Raw genomic sequence first — 7,500 nt, 5'->3', positions numbered from 1 at the left:
TAATAAGCGTATGGAAATAATGAAAACGGGATAATATTAACGAAAACAGTTCTTGCGCTTAAGAAAAGGGTTTGCGTTTAAGGAGAAAACCTTATTTCAGCCTACGAATTATAATAAAATTGCAAATGGAGTCTGGGTATTTTCGTCCGCAGAACGCCGTAACATATAGCCCATTATAACAGATCGTATAACGCACATTTTCAATGCACTCTTCGGCTAGTTAATGGAGCAGACAAAGAAAGTTGTTTACGACTCCGGACATAAATTCTGATATACCTGGAAAGCTGCTGCTGAACGTGCCTTATTTGGCAAATCTTGGCGGGAAATTTACGGATCTTGAGAAAAGGTGGGAAAGAAAGTTAACGGCTTAGCTTTTTGAATTTTATTTATTGATTCACTTTATATATATATATATATATATATACACATATGTGTGTGTGTGTGTGTGTGTGTGTGTGTGTGTGTGTGTGTGTGCGTGTGTGTGTGTGTGCGTGTGTGTGTGCGTGTGTGTGTGTGCGTATGCGTGTATTAGCTATTGCGAATCCTGAGCGATGCAGAAAAAGTATGAAAGAAAACAACAACAAATGCAGAAATGTGTTATTGAAGAGAAATTAACAGGTTAATTATTTGCATGAATACAAAGCGGCGAACAAATGAGTAAAACATAAGTAACTCAGAACGAGCGGAACAATAGGAAACGAATTTTTATGAGTTTAACGAAGCGCAGAGCTAATTCCCAGCAAAAAAGTTCCGTTAATCAAAGAGATATTAAGGGTAACGAAATGAAATACGGGGTCTCAGGTTATTGGAAAGTCGGACTGAACAAGAGATCTGTTGATAAGGTTATTGGATAAGGTAAAATCTATAGCTGTAAGAATACGTTATTCAAATTTCACCCCCCCCCCCTTTCATAACGATTCAGTGACAGCTAGTGAAGATAAAGGACAGATTTTCATGATAATAATTTTTCTTGATAAGGCCCACAGAGAACGCACTGTAACGTATTCTTGGAAATTAATTAGGAGGCCAAAGATTTCACAGTAAGACATGCCTTTTGGGGTAAAGGAAAGTTATAAGAATGGGTTGTTGATGCAGAATTGTAAAGATTGTGCAAAATAGATGGTGTAATGTTATAAGCACAAATATCACTTGAGAATATGCGATTTAGGATAATTTTTTGTTTTTTTCTTTTTTTAAGAAGCTGTTGAATTAAGAAAGAAAAAGGAAATCAAATTCATGAATAAATATTTTTTGCTGTCGCATCATCATTATCATTATTATTATTCATTATTATTATTATTATTATTATTGTTGTTGTTATTATCATTACTACTTCATATATCCTATTTTTTAAAAGAAAAAAGCTTACGTAATGCACTCTATTTATGATATGGAAGTGCGTGTCTCACTTGAGCGCAGGTAAGGACGAAAATGAGTTCACGGGGAAAAGGCAAAGTATGGAATAAGCAATTACGGAATTTTCCTTTTTAATTTCCGTACACAGTGTGAACATAAACATCATTTAGGGGAAGGAAAACAAGGAAAAGTGTAGGGGAAAAAAGCAATATGCATTACACACTCGACCGAGGAAGATTTTATTAATATATAACGATAAAGGATAAGAGTAATGATAGCAGTGGGCGTATAAGTAGTAATTGTAGTAGTACTAAATATCATTGCTGTAAAAAAACAGTAGTAGTAACTGTCGTAACAGCAGGAGCAGGACAGGAGCAATAGCAGTAGTAGTAACAATAGTAATGACAATAGCAATAAACAGCAAAGACAATATCACTACACTACTATCACCACCACTGTTACTATTACCACTAGCATTACCCCAATTTATATTACTATTACCGCATTATTACTCCTATTCCTATTGTTAACACTGCTGCTATTACTGCTACTACTACTGCGACTGCTGCTACTATTACTGTTTTTACTACCCAATTCCTATTGTTATTAATGTTACTATTACCATTACTAATGTTACTGATTCTGCTAGTAGTAAATAATGATAATGATTACAATAAAAAATATGATAATGATTACAATAAGAAATACGATAATGATGACAGTAGTAATACTGATAAAGGTAATAACAATAATGATAATAACAATGATAATCGTAATAATAATAACGATAATAAAAACGGTTATAATAACGGAACCTAGACAAATGCATTCTCTACAGTCGTCATACAATAACCTTCATCTTTACATATACAGTATCCCCATACAATCTTTCTTCACAACACCTAAAAGAGAAAAAACCCGTAAAATATAGAAAAAAAAAGGAATAACCGGCACCTCACGTCCGCCGCACCACGAGGACCGAGCTCCTCGTCATCCGGGTATTAAAAGCGACGGGTGATTACGGGCGGCCTTGCGTCCTCGCGGGAAATTAAAACAAAGGGTCTCGTAATGGGCGGATTAAGAGAGATTTAGCGAAGGAAAAAAGAGAGATAAGAAATGATTAGAAATGATAAGAAAGGGGGATCTATACGGATATCGATAATTATTTAGAGGACGTACGCACACGCATGCAAACTAGCTAGATTAAAAGATAGACCGATATAGGAATTAAATGTATATATTGTACATGGATTCTTATATGTATATTGGTAGATAGGTGGATAGATAAGCATAGGCCAATGTGAATTCGTACGATCTGTACATTCTTGGACTGTTTACCCGGCTAACAAAGGGAACAGAAAATGAAAATCCCGAAAAAGAAAACGTAACAAAGCCGTATTGCTGCAGGTCGGGGAACGCTAGAAACTAATGTACATGTTGTCATTGTAGAGAGGAAGTAAGATACACGTTTCTCAGAGAACCAGTAAATATTTCTAGATGTGAAATAAATCAGAGAGAAAGAAGGAAAGTGCAGATACGAAATAAAAGGGTGTTCTTGTAAAATCGAAAAGCCAGCAATACGCCACAAAATCGACAATCGGACCTCACGCAAAATGCAACCCGAATTTTCTTCGATTTCTTTTATCCATTATTCTCTGTCTCTCTCTCTCTCTTCATCCAATTATCAAAGTTTGCGAAATGAGATTCATAGTGATTGATGGCTCCTCCTTTTCCCGCCTTCCTTGCCTCACCTGCTCCCCCCCTCCCCCCCCCCAAGGCCATAGAGACCGCGGGCATAATGCAACTCATCTTAATCTTCGTCTAAATCCTCGTCCGAATTGGCACTTAAGAAAATTTAAGAGTCGCTTAAATTGACCGAGAATGGCGGCGTTCTTTTCTTTCAAAACTGGGGACGGATACTTTTACTCGGGTCGTTAATACGCCTTTTTTCCTGATAGTTATTACGTATCAGTCACTTTGATTTTTTTTTTTCTTAGATCGTTATTATTATTTATGCTTTAAAGTTTTTTTCCTTTTTTGTAAATCTTTCTTATGTCAATCATTAAATGTGATGATTGATTGATTGAAAGCTTGGTATATCTTTCAAGGGATACAGACTTATTTTAGGTTTGGATATTTCCCTTCTCAATATATCCTGATTTGTTTTCCCTCCTTTTTGCAGTAAAAAGCTGGGCTTTATATATACTTTTCATCCGGAAAATAATTATAAATCCGTAATTACTTTTTTTTTCGAAAATCTGGAGCGGCTTTTGCGTTCACATTTTCCCAGATTTATGTAATTAAGTTAATTGGGCCCCGCATCATTTATTCTAATCGACAAAAAAATTAAATAAAATAAAAAAAACAACCGCAATGTAATATATATATTGTATTATTTATTTATTTTCATTTCGGCTAAAATATGTCACCTATCGTATCCAAGTAGGTCGTTTCAAAAGAAAAAGAAGAAAAAAACGGAGAAAAAGTAACAAAACGAAAGAAAAAAACAACAGAAGAAAGAGACAAAGTCAGCATAGCTAAAAGAAAAAAAGAAAAAGTAAAAAATAAGAAACATTATCATGAACGCCATCACATCGCCTCACGTTAAGTATTTTACGTAAACACGTTACGAAATCCTTTTAGTTGCGAAAATAAGTCACGTTGGTTCTCATTATCACAAAAGAGCAGCTGTTACGAACAACCTAGAGGGGACGAATCGCATTTTCCGAGCACTTCCAAAGGTCTTTCACGATATTCTCCGGAATTTTTTCTGAGTGGGTGTCGCCTCCGTTGCTTTTAAAGGGCTTTTGCAAACGGCAACTTTGGAGCGCTCTGTACCCCGCCGTCGGAAAGGCTTGGCCATACTTATATATGTGTATGTATATAAATGTAAGTATACATATATATATATATGTATATATATATGTGTATGTATATATATGTGTATATATATAGATATATAGATAGATATATATGTATATATATAGATAGATATATGTATATATACATGTATATATATATATATATATAAATATATATGTATGTATATATGTATGTATGTATGTACATATATATATGTAAATCTATGTATATACTCGTACATATATACAAATATATATATATATATATATATATGTGTGTGTGTGTGTGTGTGTGTGTGTGTGTGTGTGTGTGTGTGTGTGTGTGTTTGTAGAATATCGCTCTTCCATCCTACTTGTCTCACTGTTGTTATCTATTTTTTTTTTTTTTTTTTACTTAAACCACTTCCTCAGCGTCCACCGCCTCCTCCGCTTCTGCTTCTTCCTCCCCCGTTTCTTCCTCCTCCTCCTCCTTCTCCTCCTCCCCCTTCTTCCTACTCCTCCTTCTCGTCCTCCTCCCTCTCCTCCCTCTTCTTCCTCTCCCTTTCCTCTTCCTCCTCCTCCTCCTTTACTCTACGCACTTTCCCATTTTCTCTAATCTTTCCCCATTTTCTATTTCTTTATGATTTATTATTCTTTTTTCAGCATTTTTTCATTTCCCTTTTCTATAACTTTTTTTCCTCCTCCTCTTCTTTTATCTTCCTCTTTTCTTTTTTTCTCTCTCTTTTCTCTACCATTTATCATTATGCTTTTCCTTATCTTCTTCTTTCCTTACTCTTCGATTCCTCGTAGCAACAATATCTTATTTTTTTTTCCTGCTCTTTTGTCTATCTCTTATCTCCTATCATTTATTCATCTCTTTTTATCCTCTCTACCTTCGTTCCTCGGTCTTCAACCTTATCTTTATTTTTTTTTTGTTATCTCTTCGATACTTAACTTCGCTCTTCCATTTATTTTCTCTCTCATCCATTTCTCAATCATATATATGTGTAAATATATACATAGACAAACGCACACACACACACACACACACACACACACACACACACACACACACACACACACACACACACACACACACACAAACACACACACACACATGCACACATATTTACATATATGTATATGTGTATATATATATAGATACATACAAACATACATATATATACACACATATATATTTTTTCGTTCTTCTCTACTCCCTTTTCTCGACCTCTTCTCTCTTATCATCTGTTCCACCTTTCTTTTTCATGTCTTCCTTCTCATTCGCTCTCCGGTTCCTCATATCATCCTTATCTCATCTTCTGTTATGTTTTCTCTGTCTATTTATCCTCTTTTATTCTTCTGTCTTTTTTCCTTCTTTCTTATTCATCTGTTACTCTTAAAGATCTATTCAGTGCTCAGCTTCTCTTCATTCTTGTCTCACTCTTATCTCCTGTTTTCTGTTTCCCCCATTTCCTCCCCTTTACCTTCCTTCCTCTTTCATCTCTCCAGAGCATGGTAGCAACTTTATTTTCTCTCGCTCTCGTTATCTACCTTTCTATTCTTATTTATTCCCCTCTTTCTCCTCCATCTAATTCTCCTCCTCCCTCACTCTTGCTTTTCCTTTCTTTATTTTTTTTTATTCCCTGTTACTTCCTTTTTCTTTTCCTCTCTCCCTCTACAAATTTTAATAGCAACCTCATTTCGTTCTCTTTCTCTCCTTTTCTCTACCTTTTCATCCTCCATGACCCTCTGCTTCTCCTTCTTCCACACTCTTTGGATTTCCATCTATCCTTCAAACCTCTCTTCTCATCCGCCCCCCCCCCTCGTCTCCTCTTCGGATCCTCGTTATAATTTTTCTTTCTTTCTTTCCCTTTCCATCCTCCTTGTCTCTTCCTCCCTCAGTGTTCTGTTTAGTTCCCCTGAGACTTTCTTCTTGTGAACTTCTCGCCTCTGGAAGCATTGTGGCATTTCCTGTCGCCTTCAACGCCCCTTCCTGTTCCTTGCAAACTTCAGAAGTGTGTGTGTTGGAGGGGAAGGGGGGGGGGGGGGTGGAGGTGGAGGAGGAAGATTGGGTGGAGTAGAGAAGGGGGGGGGGGGGAGTGGAGGTAGTGGTCGAGGTGGAGTGGAGGAAGGGGGGACGATGGAGGAGACGTGATGGAGGGGTGGGTGATGGAGGTAGAGGTGGAGGAGGAGGTTAGTGATAGAGGTGGAGGTATTGAAGATGGAAGAGGTGGATAAAGGAGGAAATAGAGGAGAAAGTGGTGGTAGAAGAAAAAATGGAAGCGGTAGTGAAAACAGAGAAGGAGGAAGGGCAAGTGGACGTGAAGGTGGAGGGAGAGGTGGAGGAGGGGTTGGAGGTGAAGGAGAGAAATTGATGAGCTTTGGTGTAGGTGGAAAAGGAAGAAGAGGAGGTGGAAACGCAAGGAGTTTAGGTGAAGGTGGAAGTAGAGGAAGAGAGGAGGAAGAACAGGGACTGAGAAGAGAGAGGAAGGATGATAAGAGGAAAATAACACGAAAAAGTGCTTCCTGTTTCTTCCTATTTCCCAAGAGGATGAGGATGAGGGAGAGATAAGAGAGAAAGGAAGAGCAAGACAGAGGAAAGGAGAAAGAAAAATGCGAATGTAATTCAGTTCGAAGAAAAAAAAAAAAAAAAAAAAAAAACGAGAAACGAGGTAATGCATGTAAAATGTTAAACAAATTTCAAACAGAGAAAGAAGAATAGAAAATAAAAAGAAATAAAAAAGAGAATGAAAATCAAATCGGAGTATGACCAACAACGACCAATTACCGGTCATTGTAAGCAATTTACACTAACTAGCCAAACGGTTGGTGTAAAAGTTCATTTACAGTTACTGTAAATCAAAAGGCAAAGGAAGAGGAGGAGAAGGAGAAGAAGAAAAAGAAGAAATAGAAGAAAAAGAAGAGTAAGAAGAAGAAAAAGAAGAAGAAGAAGGAGAAGAAGGAGAAGCAAAATAACACCAACAATAAGAATAATAAGAAGAAAGCAAAAAAAAAAAAAAAAAAAAAAAAAAAAAAAGAGGACGAACATTAAGAATACGAAAAAGAAAAGCGGAATATCTACTTTTGATGCAGTCCAGCCGCCCATTTTCCGCGAGACTGTCTGTCGAGCAGCCTTTCCAGCCGTGATATCTGACGCAGATCAGGAGCGAAATCCCGTCCAATCTCCGCCTGAGCTTGAACTAGCGCCGAAGAAGCCATTGCCATGTGTCTTGCCATCCGGAGAAACGGGCGAGGAACGAGGAGCTGAGGAAAACGCCAAGTCGCCATGGAGGGGAGGTTG

The 7,500-nt window shown here is 37.2% G+C and overlaps 1 protein-coding gene across 1 annotated transcript in view; it reads left to right on the top strand.

Moving 5' to 3' along the window:
* LOC125033927 (serine/arginine repetitive matrix protein 1-like) overlaps positions 1-7,500 on the top strand; it is a 33,273-nt gene that overhangs the window by 19,163 nt on the left and 6,610 nt on the right. The window lies entirely within an intron of this gene.

This window comes from Penaeus chinensis, chromosome 17 (genome assembly GCF_019202785.1).
Source record: "Penaeus chinensis breed Huanghai No. 1 chromosome 17, ASM1920278v2, whole genome shotgun sequence".
Taxonomy (NCBI): Eukaryota; Metazoa; Arthropoda; class Malacostraca; order Decapoda; family Penaeidae; genus Penaeus; species Penaeus chinensis.
Note: the sequence above shows the minus strand (reverse complement) of the source record. Positions and strands in the feature narration are given on the sequence as shown.